Consider the following 13,601-nt stretch of genomic DNA (forward strand, 5'->3'; position numbering starts at 1 on the left):
AAAACACAACACTCTGAAGAGAACTTTACTAAAATTTTCGAACAAGAAGGAGACATGGCCGAAAATAATAACAATGCAAGGAAGATGCTTGGTGACTTTACTGTACCAAATTCCAATTTACATGGAAGAAGCATCTCAATCCCTGCCATTGGAGCAAACAATTTTGAGCTAAAGCCTCAATTAGTTTCTCTGATGCAACAGAACTGCAAGTTTCATGGACTTCCATCAGAAGATCCTTTTCAGTTCTTAACTGAATTCTTGCAGATCTGTGACACTATTAAGACCAATGGGGTTGATTCCGAGGTCTACAGGCTTATGCTTTTCCCGTTTGCTGTAAGAGACAGAGCTAGAATATGGTTGGATTCTCAACCTAAAGATAGCCTGAACTCTTGGGATAAGCTGGTCACGGCTTTCTTAGCCAAGTTCTTTCCTCCTCAAAAGCTTAGTAAGCTTAGAGTGGATGTTCAAACCTTCAAACAGAAAGAAGGTGAATCCCTCTATGAAGCTTGGGAGAGATACAAGAAACTGACCAAAAAGTGTCCTTCTGACATGCTTTCAGAATGGACCATCTTGGATATATTCTATGATGGTCTGTCTGAACTATCAAAGATGTCACTGGACCATTCTACAGGTGGATCCATTCACCTAAAGAAAATGCCTGCAGAAGCTCAGGAACTTATTGACATGGTTGCAAATAACCAGTTCATGTACAATTCTGAAAGGAATCCTGTGAGTAATGGGACGCCTCTGAGGAAGGGAGTTCTTGAAATTGATACTCTAAATGCCATATTGGCTCAGAATAAAATATTGACTCAGTAAGTCAATATGATCTCTCAGAGTCTAAATGGATTGAAAGAATCATCCAACAGTACTATAGAGGCATCTTCTGAAGAAGAAGCTTATGATCCTGAGAACCCTGCAATAGCAGAGGTGAATTACATGGGTGAACCTTATGGAAACACCTATAATCCCTCATGGAGAAATCATCCAAATTTCTCATGGAAAGATCAACAAAAGCCTCAACAAGGCTTTAATAATGGTGGAAGAAACAGGTTTAGCAATAGCAAACCTTTTCCATCATCACCTCAGCAACAGACAGAGAATTCTGAGCAGAATCCATCTAGCTTAGCAAATATAGTCTCTGATCTATCTAAGGCCACTATGAGTTTCATGAATGAAACAATGTCATCCATTAGAAATTTGGAGGCACAAGTGGGCCAGCTGAGTAAAAGGGTCACTGAAACTCCTCCTAGTACTCTCCCAAGCAATACAGAAGAAAATCCAAAGAGAGAGTGCAAGGCCATTGATTTGACCATCATGGCCGAACCTACAAGGGAGGAGGAGGACGTGAATCCTAGTGAGGAGACCTCTTGGGACGCTCAGTGACCAATAAGGAGTTTCCCTTTGAGGAACCAAAGGAATCTGAGGCTCATCTAGAGACCATAGAGATTCCATTGAACCTCCTTATGGCCTTCATGAGCTCTGATGAATATTCATCCTCTGAAGAGGATGAAGACATTACTAAAGAGCAAGTTGCTAAGTACCTTGGTGCAATGATGAAGTTGAATGCCAAATTATTTGGTAATGAGACTTGGGAAGATGAACCTCCCTTGCTCACCAATGAACTGAATGCATTGGATAGGCAGAAATTACCTCAAAAGAAACATGATCCTGGTAAATTCCTAATTCCCTGTAACATAGGCACATTGACCTTCGAGAAGGCTCTGTGTGACCTAGGGTCAGGAATAAACTTAATGCCACTCTCTGTAATGGAGAAACTTGGGATCTTTGAGGTACAAGCTGCCAGAATCTCATTAGAGATGGCAGACAACTCAAGAAAACAAGCTTATGGACTAGTAGAGGACGTGCTAGTAAAGGTTGAAGGCCTTTACATCCCTGCTGATTTCATAATCCTAGACACTAGGAAGGAAGAGGATGAGTCCATCATCCTTGGAAGACCATTCCTAGCCACAGCAAGAGCTGTGATTAATGTGGACAGAGGAGAATTGATCCTTCAACTGAATGAGGACAACCTTGTGTTTAAGACTCAAGGATCTCCTTCTGTAACCATGGAGAGTAAGCATAGAAAGCTTCTCTCACTGCAGAGTCAACCAAAGCCCCCACAGTCAAACTCTAAGTTTGGTGTTGGGAGGCAACAACCAAACTCTAAGTTTGGTGTTGGGAGGTCCCAACAATACTCTGAACATCTGTGAGGCTCCATGAGAGCTCACTGTCAAGCTATTGACTTTAAAGAAGCGCTTGTTAGGAGGCAACCCAATGTTATTTGATTATATCTATTTATTTTCCATTGTTATTTCATGTTTTCTTTAGGTTGAGGATCATGTGAAGTCACAAAAACTACTGAAAAATCAAAAACAGAATTAAAAATAGCAGAAGAAATAGCTCACCCTGGAGGAAGAACTTACTGGCGTTCAAACGGCAGTAAGAAGCATCAAACTAGCGTTAAACGCCAGAAACAAGCAGCAAGCTGGCGTTTAACGCCAGACATGCACTTTGAGGGCGTTTTGCACGCCTAATTGGAGCAGGGATGCTAAGTCCTTGACCCCACTGGATCTGTGGACCCCACAGGATCCCCACCTACCACACCTCTCCTCCTCACACCTTTCCATAACACTCTTTCCCAAAATAACCTCCACCAATCACCTCCGTTACTCCTCCAAAACCATCATACAAACCACCTACACCCACCCACTCAAATTCAAACCATCATTCCTTCATTTTCACACATCATAACCACCTAAAACCCTCTTGGCCGAACCATTCACACACCTCCATCTTCTTCTTCTTCTACTACTTTCTTTCTTCTTTTGCTCGAGGACGAGCAAACCTTCTAAGTTTGGTGTGGTAAAAGCATTACTTTTTTTTTCCATAACCATTTATGGCACCTAAGGCCAGAGACATCCTCATTGAAGAGGACAAGCCCATCACTAAGAAAAGGATGGAGCAAACAAGAGATCATGGACCTCAACAAGAGCAAGAGGAAATTCCTCACCATAAAATCCCTGAGATGCCTCAGGGGATGCACTTTTCTCCACAGAATTATTGGGAGCAAATCAACACCTCCCTAGGAGAATTAAGTTCTAACATGGGACAACTAAGGATAGAGCACCAAGAGCACTCCATCATCCTCCATGAGATTAGAGAAGATCAAAGAGCACCATTGGTTCTTCAAGAAGAGGAAGACGCCACCCTCACTAAGGTGGACCCATTCCTTAATCTCCTTGTTCTTATTTTTCTGTTTTTCATTTACTATGCTTCATATTTATTTATGTTTGTGTCTTCACTATATGATCACTAGTGTCTAAGTGTCTATGCCTTAAAGTTATGAATGTCCTATGAATCCATCACCTCTCTTAAATGAAAAAAATATTCTAAAAACAAAAGAACAAGAAGTTCATGGTTTCGAATTCATCCTTGAAACTAGTTTAATTATTTTGATGTGGTGACAATACTTTTTGTTTTCTGAATGAATGCTTGAACAGTGCATATGTCTTTTGATATTGTGGTTTATGAATGTTAAATATGTTGGCCCTTGAAGAATAAGGAAAAAGGAGAAATATTATTTGAAGATCTGAAAAATCATAAAAATGATTCTTGAAGCAAGAAAAAGCAGTGAATACAAAAGCTTGTGAGGAAAAAAAAGAGAAAAATAGCGAAAAAAAAAAAGAAAAAGCAAGCAGAAAAAGCCAAAAACTTTTTAAACCAAAAGGCAAGAGCAAAAAGCCAATAGCCCTTAAAACCAAAAGGCAAGGGTAAATAAAAAGGATCCAAGGCTTTGAGCATCAGTGGATAGGAGGGCCTAAAGGAATAAAATCTTGGCCTAAGTGGCTAAACCAAGCTGTCCCTAACCATGTTCTTGTGGCGTGAAGGTGTCAAGTGAAAACTTGAGACTGAGCGGTTAAAGTCAAGGTCCAAAGCAAAAAAAAAAAAGAGTGTGCTTAAGAACCCTGGACACCTCTAATTGGGGACTTTAGCAAAGCTGAGTCACAATCTGAAAAGGTTCACCCAGTTATGTGTCTGTGGCATTTATGTATCCGGTGGTAATACTGGAAAACAAAGTGCTTAGGGCCACGGCCAAGACTTATAAAGTAGCTGTGTTCAAGAATCAACATACTGAACTAGGAGAATCAATAACACTATCTGAACTCTGAGTTCCTATAGATGCCAATCATTCTGAACTTCAATGGATAAAGTGAGATGCCAAAACTATTCAAGAGGCAAAAAAGTTACAAGTCCCGCTCATCTGATTAGAGCTAAGTTTCATTGATATTTTAGAATTTATAGTATATTCTCTTCTTTTTATCCTATTTTATTTTCAGTTGCTTGGGGACAAGCAACAATTTAAGTTTGGCGTTGTGATGAGCGGATAATTTATACGCTTTTTGGCATTGTTTTTACATAGTTTTCAGTATGATTTAGTTAGTTTTCAGTATATTTTTATTAGTTTTTAAAAAAAAATTCACATTTCTGGACTTTACTATGAGTTTGTGTGTTTTTCTGTGATTTCAGGTAATTTCTGGCTGAAATTGAGGGACTTGAGCAAAAATCAGATTCAGAGGTTGAAGAAGGACTGCAGATGCTGTTGGATTCTGACCTCCCTGCACTCAAAGTGAATTTTCTGGAGCTACAAGAGTCCAAATGGCACGCTCTTAATTGCGTTGGAAAGTAGACATCCAGGGATTTCCAGAAATATATAATAGTCCATATTTTTCCCGAGTTTAGACAACGCAAAATGGCATTCAACGCCAGCTCTCTGCTCTATTCTGGAGTTAAACGCCAGAAACAGGTTGTGAAGCAGAGTTAAATGCCAGAAACAGGTTACAAACTGGCGTTTGACTCCAAGAAAGACCTCTACACGTGAAAGCTTCAATGCTCGGCCCAAGCACACACCAAGTGGGCCCGAAAGTGGATTTTTGCATCATTTACTCATTTTTGTAAACCCTGGTAACTAGTTTAGTATAAATAGAACTTTTTACTATTGTATTTACATCTTTTGATCATTTTTAGATCTCTGGACCTCCATGGGAGGCTGGCCACTCGGCCATGTCTACCCTATTATCACTTATGTATTTTTAACGGTAGAGTTTCTACACACCATAGATTTAGGTGTGGAGCTCTGCTGTTCCTCATGAATTAATGCAAAGTACTATTGTTTTTCTATTCAATTCAAGCTTATTCCTATTCTAAGATGTTCATTCGCACCCAAGAACATGATGAATGTGATGATTATGTGACGCTCATCATCATTCTCACTTACGAACGCGTGTCTGACAAACACTTCCGTTCTACATGCAAACAAGCTAGAATGAGTATCTCTTAGGTATCTAATACAGGGGACCGAGTCCGAGATATTAGAATCTTCGTGGTATAAGTTAGAACCCATGGATGGCCATTCTTGAGATCCGAAAAGTCTAAACCTTGTCTGTGGTATTCCGAGTAGGATCTGGGAAATGATGGCTGTGACGAGCTTCAAACTCGCGAGTGCTGGGCGTAGTGATAGATGCAAAAGGATAGTAAATCCTATTCCAGTATGATCGAGAACCGACAAATGATTAGCCATGCAGTGACAGCGCATTGGACCATTTTCACAGAGAGAACGGGATGTAGCCATTGACAACGGTGATGCCCAACATACAGCTTGCCATTGAAAGGAGTATGAAGGATTGGATGAAGACAGCAGGAAAGCAGAGGTTCAGGAGGAATAAAAGCATCTCTATACGCTTATCTGAAATTCTCACCAATAAATTACATAAGTATCTCTATCTTTATTTTACGTTTTATTTATATTTTTATTATCAATTCACCATAACCATTTGAATTCGCCTGACTGAGATTTACAAGGTGACCATAGCTTGCTTCAGGCCGACAATCTTCGTGGGATCGACCTTTACTCACGTAAGGTTTATTACTTGGACGACCCAGTGCACTTGCTGGTTAGTTGTGCGAAGTTGTGATAAAGTGTGATTCACGTGTGAGATCACCAAGCCTTTGGTGCCATTATTGATGATCGCAATTTCGTGCACCAACCACCATGTGAATGATTCCATGTTTCTTCAGCAAACTTGTCATTCTTCTGTTACAAAAATGAGAGCCTTGATCACTCACGATTGCTCGCGGTGATCCAAAGCGACAAATAATATTATTCCTAACAAAAGAAATAACAACGTTAGCATCATCAGTATGGGTAGGAATTGCTTCCACCCATTTAGAAATATAGTCAATAGCTAACAAAATGTATAAGAAACCATTCGAGTTTGGAAATAGACCCATGAAGTCAATACCCCAAACATAAAAAATTTCACAAAACAACATTAGTTGTCGGGGCATCTCATCCCTCTTGGATATATTTCCAAACCTTTGGCATTGGTGGCAAGAGTCACAGAAAATATTAGCATCCTTAAAAAGTGTGGGCCACCAAAATCCGCAGTCTAAAATTTTTCTTGCAGTCCTTTGAGGACCAAAGTGTCCACCACTCTCAGAAGAGTGGCAGGCCTCTAAAATTGACTGGATTTCAGATTGTGGCATACACCGTCTTATTATTTGGTCAGCACTACATCTCCACAAATATGGGTCATCCCATATGTAATACTTGGACTCGCTTTTAAGCTTGTCCTTTTGATGCTTAGAAAAATTTGGAGGAAAGGTACGACTAACCAAATAATTAGCTATGGGTGCATACCAAGGAACCACCTCAGATATTGCTTGCAAGCTATCAAGTGGAAATGCATCATTGATAGGAGTAGAGTCACTTTTAATATGTTCTAGGTGACTCAAGTGGTCTGCCACCAAATTATGGGAACCACTCTTATCTTTGATCTCTAAATCAAACTCTTGCAATAATAATATCCAACGAATTAACCTTGGTTTGGACTATTTCTTAGCTAACAAGAACTACAAAGCCGCATGGTCTAAATATACCACCACCTTGGTTCCAAGTAAATAAGCTCGGAATTTATCCAAAGCAAAAGCAACAGCTAAAAGTTCTTTTTCAGTGGCAGTATAATTAGACTGGGCACCATCTAAAGTTTTAAAAGCATAAGCAATAATGTATAGGTCCTTACCTTCGCACTGAGCCAGCGCCGTTTCTACCGCATAGTTTGATGTGTCACACATGATCTCAAATGGCCTACTCTAGTCAGGCCCTCTCACAATAGGAGCTTGGGTCAAGGCAATCTTCAGCTTGTCAAATGCTTCCATGCAGTCCTCACTTAAGTCAAACTCTACGTCCTTCTGCAGTAGACGGGACAAAGGTAGTGCAAGCTTATTGAAGTCTTTGATAAAACGCCGATAGAAACCTGCATGGCTAAGAAAAGAACGGACTTCCCTCACAGAGGAGGGGTAAGGTAAACCAGAAATAACATTAACCTTTGCAGGATCAACAAATATACCAATATTAGAAACAACATGGCCTAGAACAATACCTTGCTTTACCATAAAATGACACTTTTCAAAATTAAGCACAAGGTTTGAACTAGCACATCTTTCTAATACTCTAGCTAGACTATCCAAACAAAGGTAAAAGTAATCACCATAAACACTAAAGTCATCCATAAAAACTTCCATACAATGCTCAAGAAGATCTGAGAATATACTCATCATGCACCTTTGAAATGTAGCCGGTGCATTACATAAACCAAAAGGCATTCTCTTATATGCATACATTCCAAAGGGGCATGTAAAAGTTGTTTTCTCCTGATCTTCTGGAGCAATATGGATTTGAAAATAGCCAGTATATCCATCTAGAACACAATAGTGTGATTTACCTAACAGGCAATCAAGAATTTGATCGATGAAAGGTAATGGGTAGTGATCCTTGCGAGTGGCCAAATTCAAGCGCCTGTAGTCAATGCACACTCTCCAGAAATGGATTTGAAAATAGCCAGTATATCCATCTAGAACACAATAGTGTGATTTACCTAACAGGCAATCAAGAATTTGATCGATGAAAGGTAATGGGTAGTGATCCTTGCAAGTGGCCAAATTCAAGCGCCTGTAGTCAATGCACACTCTCCAGAAATTCTGCACCCTTGTAGCCATGAGTTTCCCATTCTCATTCTTCACTGTTGTGATGCCAGAATTCTTCAGAACCACCTGTACTGGACTAACCCATTCACTGTCCGAGATTGGATAGATGATATCGGCTTCAAGCAGTCAGGTCACTTCCTTCTCCACAACTTCTAGAATTGTGGGGTTCAACCGCCTTTGAGATTGATGAATAGGCCTCGCTCCCTCCTCTAGAAAAATGCAGCGCTCACAGACTTGAGGGCTTATACCTATTATGTCCGTCAAACTCCACCCAATAGCTTTCTTGTTTCTTCCCAGCACACTAAGCATACGCTCCTCTTGTTGGAAAGTAAGTTCCTTTGCAATGATAACTGGGAGTTGTTGATTATCTTCAAGATAAGCATACTTTAGGTGAGGTGGAAGGGGCTTCAACTCCATTTTCAGCTCATGGCTTGGCACTTGATCATCCGAAACCATTGGAGGTGGCAAGGTATTTTTAGTATACTCATGTCTTGGCACTTTCAGCCACAGTCTCATCAATAATGTCACACTGGAAGATAGAGTGATCTTCCGGTGGGTGCTTCATAGCTTCATCAAGGTTGAAGCTCACTGCTCTTCCATCAATCTCAAATGAATATGTACCCGAGAAGGCATCCAATTTAAACCAAGAAGTCTTCAAAAACAGCCTTCCAAGCAAGATGGATGAAGGTCTTCCTGAGTCATTAGGGGGCATCTCTAGAATGTAGAAGTCAATAGGAAAAGTCAACCCCTTAATTCTTACCAAGACGTCTTCCGCAATGCCAACCACTGAGATTATGCTCTTATCTGCTAAAACAAAATGGGCTGTCGACCTTTTCAACGGTGGAAGCTTCAAAGCATCATATACAGACAATGGCATAATACTAACACATGCACCTAAATCACACATGCAGTCAACAAACTGTACACCCCCTATAGTGCAAGTAACCATACAAGGACCGGGATCACCACATTTCTCTGGTATAGCACCCATAAGAGCAGAAATTGAGCTACCCAAAGGAATAGTTTCTAAATCATGGATCTTTTCCTTATTCATGCACAAATCCTTTAGAAACTTAGCATACTTAGGAACCTGGCGAATAGAATCAAAAAGGAGAATAGTTACCTAAACCTTTTTTAAGATCTCCACCATCTTGGGATCTAGCTCCACTTGCTTTTTAATCCTCCTAGCAAGGTGTGGAAAAGGAATGGGAATGACCTCTTTCACAACATTGTCTTCTTTAGATACTCCATTCCTTGGTTGAGCAACTTCTTCTTCAACCGCATCTTGTACCTTATCCTCTTCTTCAACATCTTCCACCTCAACAACATCTTCATCTTGAATGTCTTCTCTTGAGCTTGGCTCCTCGGGTCTCCTCTCTTGCAATGTAGTGCCGGACCTTAAAGTGATGGCATTGATTCCACCCTTGGGGTTGGGTAAAGGTTGAGAGGGAAGTTCACTAGAGCTTGAAGGTTGATTATTGGAGGTAGAGGGTGGGTCCATACATGATATAAGAGCTTGTAGAATGGAGGTAAGACCGGTGAGGCTAGAGGTAAATGAATTTTGAAGCTCTTTTTGTCCTTGAAGAATTGAACAGAATATTTCATCTTGGTTGGAGGAGGAAGGAGGGTAGGTAATTTGAGGCGTTTATGGTTGATTGAGTTGAGATGCTTGAGCTTACCTTTGGTGAGGTGGTTGGTATCTTTAGTCTTGGTTTTGCTGTTGGTATGGAGGTTCTTGTTGATACCGGTTCTGTTGATAGTTGTTGTTCCACCTTTGATTTCCACCATTGTCTTTGCCTCCTTGGTTGTAGTTGTCCCTCCATCCTTGGTTGGGGTTGTCTTGCCAACCTTGATTGTAGTTACCACCTTGATTATAATTACCGCCTTGTTGATAGTACCCTTGATTCAGACGGTTGTAATAAGCATTGGTAGCCGCCAAGGTGTTGTCCTCTTGGAGTTGTGGACATTCATCAGTGTAGTGAGAATAGCAAGCGCATATTCCACACATTCTTTGAGGGACCAACTGTTGACATTGTTGTTGTGGAGGAGGTGGAGGTTATTATTGATTGAGCTGGAGCTGCTTGAGTATATTGGTCATCTCTCCCAAAGTCTTCGTGAGAGCAACGGTCTTACTGCTAGAAGAAACTTCCGCTAGATCGGTGATCAGTTGCCATGCTTCTATCACCGTCTTGTACTTCATCGGAGAGCCATTTCTTGCAGCATCCAAGAGGGTCTTGTCTCGAGGCTTCATGCCTTGGCAGAAGTAGCTAATTAGCACCAACTGGTCAATCATGTGATGAGGACATGAGTCCAAGAGATTCCTGAAGTGTTCCCAATATTCATAGAGAGTCTCTGATTCAGCTTGAATGATGTAGGAAATTTCCTTTCTCAAGCTATCTGTAACCTACGCTATAAAGAACTTGTCCAGGAATTCCCTTCTGAGCAAATCCCAAACGGCAGTCTCATCCGCACCATGCCGCCTAGTAGTTGAATAAGCTGTCTAAAAATCTATGAGGTACTTGATAGGCTCTTGAGAGGGTAAACCATGGAATTTAGAACATATAATAAGAATAAATAAAAGATATGATAATTATAATAAGTTAATAAAATCAAAATTTGGCACTGACAATTAATTAAAAAGGATCACACAAGCAATAAAAATAAACATAGAAATAATGCAATGCATTGATTAAATTCAAGAGTGACAAGATCCAAACATGAATGCACAATAATCAAATAGAACAGAGTAATAGAGAAATTAGAATAAAAAACTAGAAGGAAATTGACTTCAATTGAAGGTAGTGGCACCTCTCTCAAGATCTAATTCGAAGATGAACTAAGAATGCTAAGAACCCTAAGAAAAGTAGTAGTTTTTCTCTCTAGAATTTAAAAACTAAAGTGAAAATGAAAGTGTGTTCAGTCTCATCTCCACCCCTGCCTCTAGTCTGTATTTTCAGGTTTGAAATTGGGTCCAAATCAACCCAGAAATTGCCGCCAGCGAGTTTTGTTAAGTGCAGCACGTGACGCTCTGTCACGCGTACGCGTTGGTCACGCATACGCGTCGCTGAACCTTGCACCTGGCCACGCGTACTCGTCACTGAACGACGCTCCAGGTCACGCACACGCGTCAGCCATGCGTGCGCGTCGCTCCTCGCTTTCCAGCTCTTTAGTTTCTTGTGTTCCTTCCACTTTAACATGCTTCATCTTCATCCTTTGAGCCATTCATGCCCTGTAAACCTGAAAATACTTCACAAACACATCACGGCATTGAATGCTAATAAAGGAGAATTAAAAATTAACAATTTTAAGGCTTAGCAAGCATGTTTTCAATCATAGCACAAAATTAGGAAGGAAATGAAAAACATGCAATTTACATGAATAAGTGTGAGAATAGTTGACAAAACCCACTCAATTCAGTCCAAAATATATCATAATATAGTGGTTTATCACATGCCTCAGCAAGTAATCCTAGAGATTGAGTTGTTTGACGTATGGGACATAGATTTCATGGGACCTTTCCCGCCTTCATACTCAAACACCTACATCCTTGTGGCAGTAGACTATGTGTCTAAATGGGTTGAAGCAATAGCAACACCCACTAATGACACCAGAGTAGTAATGAAGTTCCTCCAAAAGAACATCTTCAGCAGATTTGGTATCCCTAGGATACTAATTAGTGATGGATGTACTCATTTCTGCAATAGACAGCTGGATTCTGTCTTAAGCCATTACGGAGTTCGCCACAAAGTAGCAACACCGTATCATCCCCAAAAAAATGGGCAAGCTGAAGTCTCAAATAGAGAACTAAAGTGAATTCTAGAGAGGACAATAAGCACCTCTAGAAAGGATTGGGCTAGAAAGCTTGATGATGCTCTGTGGGTATACAGAATAGCTTTCAAAACCCCTAACATCACCATAGCATCTGGTGTAAGGGAAATCCTATCATTTGCCAGTGGAATTAGAACATAAAGCCTATTGGGCTACTAGATTCCTCAACCTTGATGCTAAAGCAGCAGGAGAGAAATGGCTACTCCAACTAAATGAGTTGGATGAATTCCGCTTAGCTGCATTTGAAAATGCAAAGATCTATAAGGAAAAAGAAAAAAAGGTGGCATGATAAGAAAATATCTTCCAAAGTCTTTGAACCAGGACAAAAGGTCCTGCTCTTCAACTCAAGACTCAAATTCTTTCCTGAGAAACTCAAATCCTGTTGGAAGGGACCCTATGTGATTACTAGTGTATCATCTTACAGGAACATAGAACTTCAAGGTAAAGATCCTGACACAAGGTTCACTATCAATGGACAGAGGGTCAAACATTACCTTGGAGAAGATATTGAGCCAGGAGGCTCAACACTGTTACTAAGATAAGTACAGTAAGGTCCAGCTAAAGACATTAAAGAAGTGCTTGTTGGGAGGCAACCCAATAATTAATTATATATTATTTTCTAATTTTCTAACCATTTTAATTTTAATTAATTTTTCTATATAATTGGCTTTTAATTAGGTTAATTTTAATGTTAGTGGTCATGAACAGTGCTTAAACAGAGACAGAATGATGCAAAACAGCAAACAGAATACCCTGGAGAACGGATCTCCCTGGCGTTAAACACCATAAAGGGGTGGCAATTGGGCGTTCAAACGCCCATGGAGGCAGCAAGCCTGGCGTTAAACGCTAGCCAAGGAGCTCTGGCTGGGCGTTTAACGCCCAAAGGGGAGCACAAGCTTGGCGTTAAACGCCAGCCAGGGAGCCCTGGCTGGGAGTTTAACGCCCAATGGGAGCACAAGCCTTGCGTTAAATGCCAGCCAGGGAGCCCTGGCTGGGCGTTTAACGCCCAAGAAGGAGGGACAATATGGCGTTAAATGCCAGAATGCAGGCACTCTGGGCATTTAAACGCCAGCAAGACAACTGATGTGAGAAATTTTTGTCGGTATAGGATTTCACAATAAATCCATTGCAAGTATAGTTCTAAACCAACAATGAATCCTCAATCAAAATTTAATTTGTTTGTCACAAGTACAAACCCCAATAAAAATAACCAAAGTATTTAAACCTCGGGTTGTCTCTCAAGGAATTGCAGGGAAGTGTTCATGTTATTGGTTATGGGATAAGTATTTTTGGAGTTTTGAATAAAGGACAAGAAAAATAAATGACAAGGAAGTAAATGAGACTCAAATGATAAAAGGTCTTGGCAAGGGTTGATGGTTAAGGATCTTTATCCTTGTTACTAACCACAACATGATAATTGCAAGGATTAATCCCATTAAGTCATCCTCTAACAAGTGAAGGAAGGTCAAATGAGCTACATTAATCCTAATCCATAAGTCCTAGCCACTTCACTAATCAATTTAGTGGAAGCTAGAGTCAATGGATACCAATCCTCAATCACTTGGACATTAGCAACTCCAGTTCACCTAAGTTACCATCCCAAGCCAAGAACACAAAAAATCTACTTTAACATCCTTCCAAGCATTTTCTCAAACACTTGGAAGGCATAAAAGGAAAGCATGGTAAAATTGCAAGAAATGTAAATCTACAACTACCAAAGTAAGGAA

The 13,601-nt window shown here is 40.4% G+C and overlaps 2 non-coding genes across 2 annotated transcripts; one reads left to right on the forward strand and one right to left on the reverse strand.

Annotated features, from left to right (window-relative positions):
* Window positions 1-447: 447 nt before the first annotated feature.
* LOC112746647 (small nucleolar RNA R71) lies at window positions 448-555 on the reverse strand. The gene has a single exon (XR_003174518.1). It is a non-coding gene; the product is annotated as a small nucleolar RNA R71 (small nucleolar RNA).
* Window positions 556-10,334: 9,779 nt separating this feature from the next.
* LOC112746351 (small nucleolar RNA R71) lies at window positions 10,335-10,441 on the forward strand. The gene has a single exon (XR_003174240.1). It is a non-coding gene; the product is annotated as a small nucleolar RNA R71 (small nucleolar RNA).
* Window positions 10,442-13,601: the final 3,160 nt, after the last annotated feature.

This window comes from Arachis hypogaea, chromosome 14, assembly GCF_003086295.3.
Source record: "Arachis hypogaea cultivar Tifrunner chromosome 14, arahy.Tifrunner.gnm2.J5K5, whole genome shotgun sequence".
In the NCBI taxonomy this organism is placed as follows: Eukaryota; Viridiplantae; Streptophyta; class Magnoliopsida; order Fabales; family Fabaceae; genus Arachis; species Arachis hypogaea.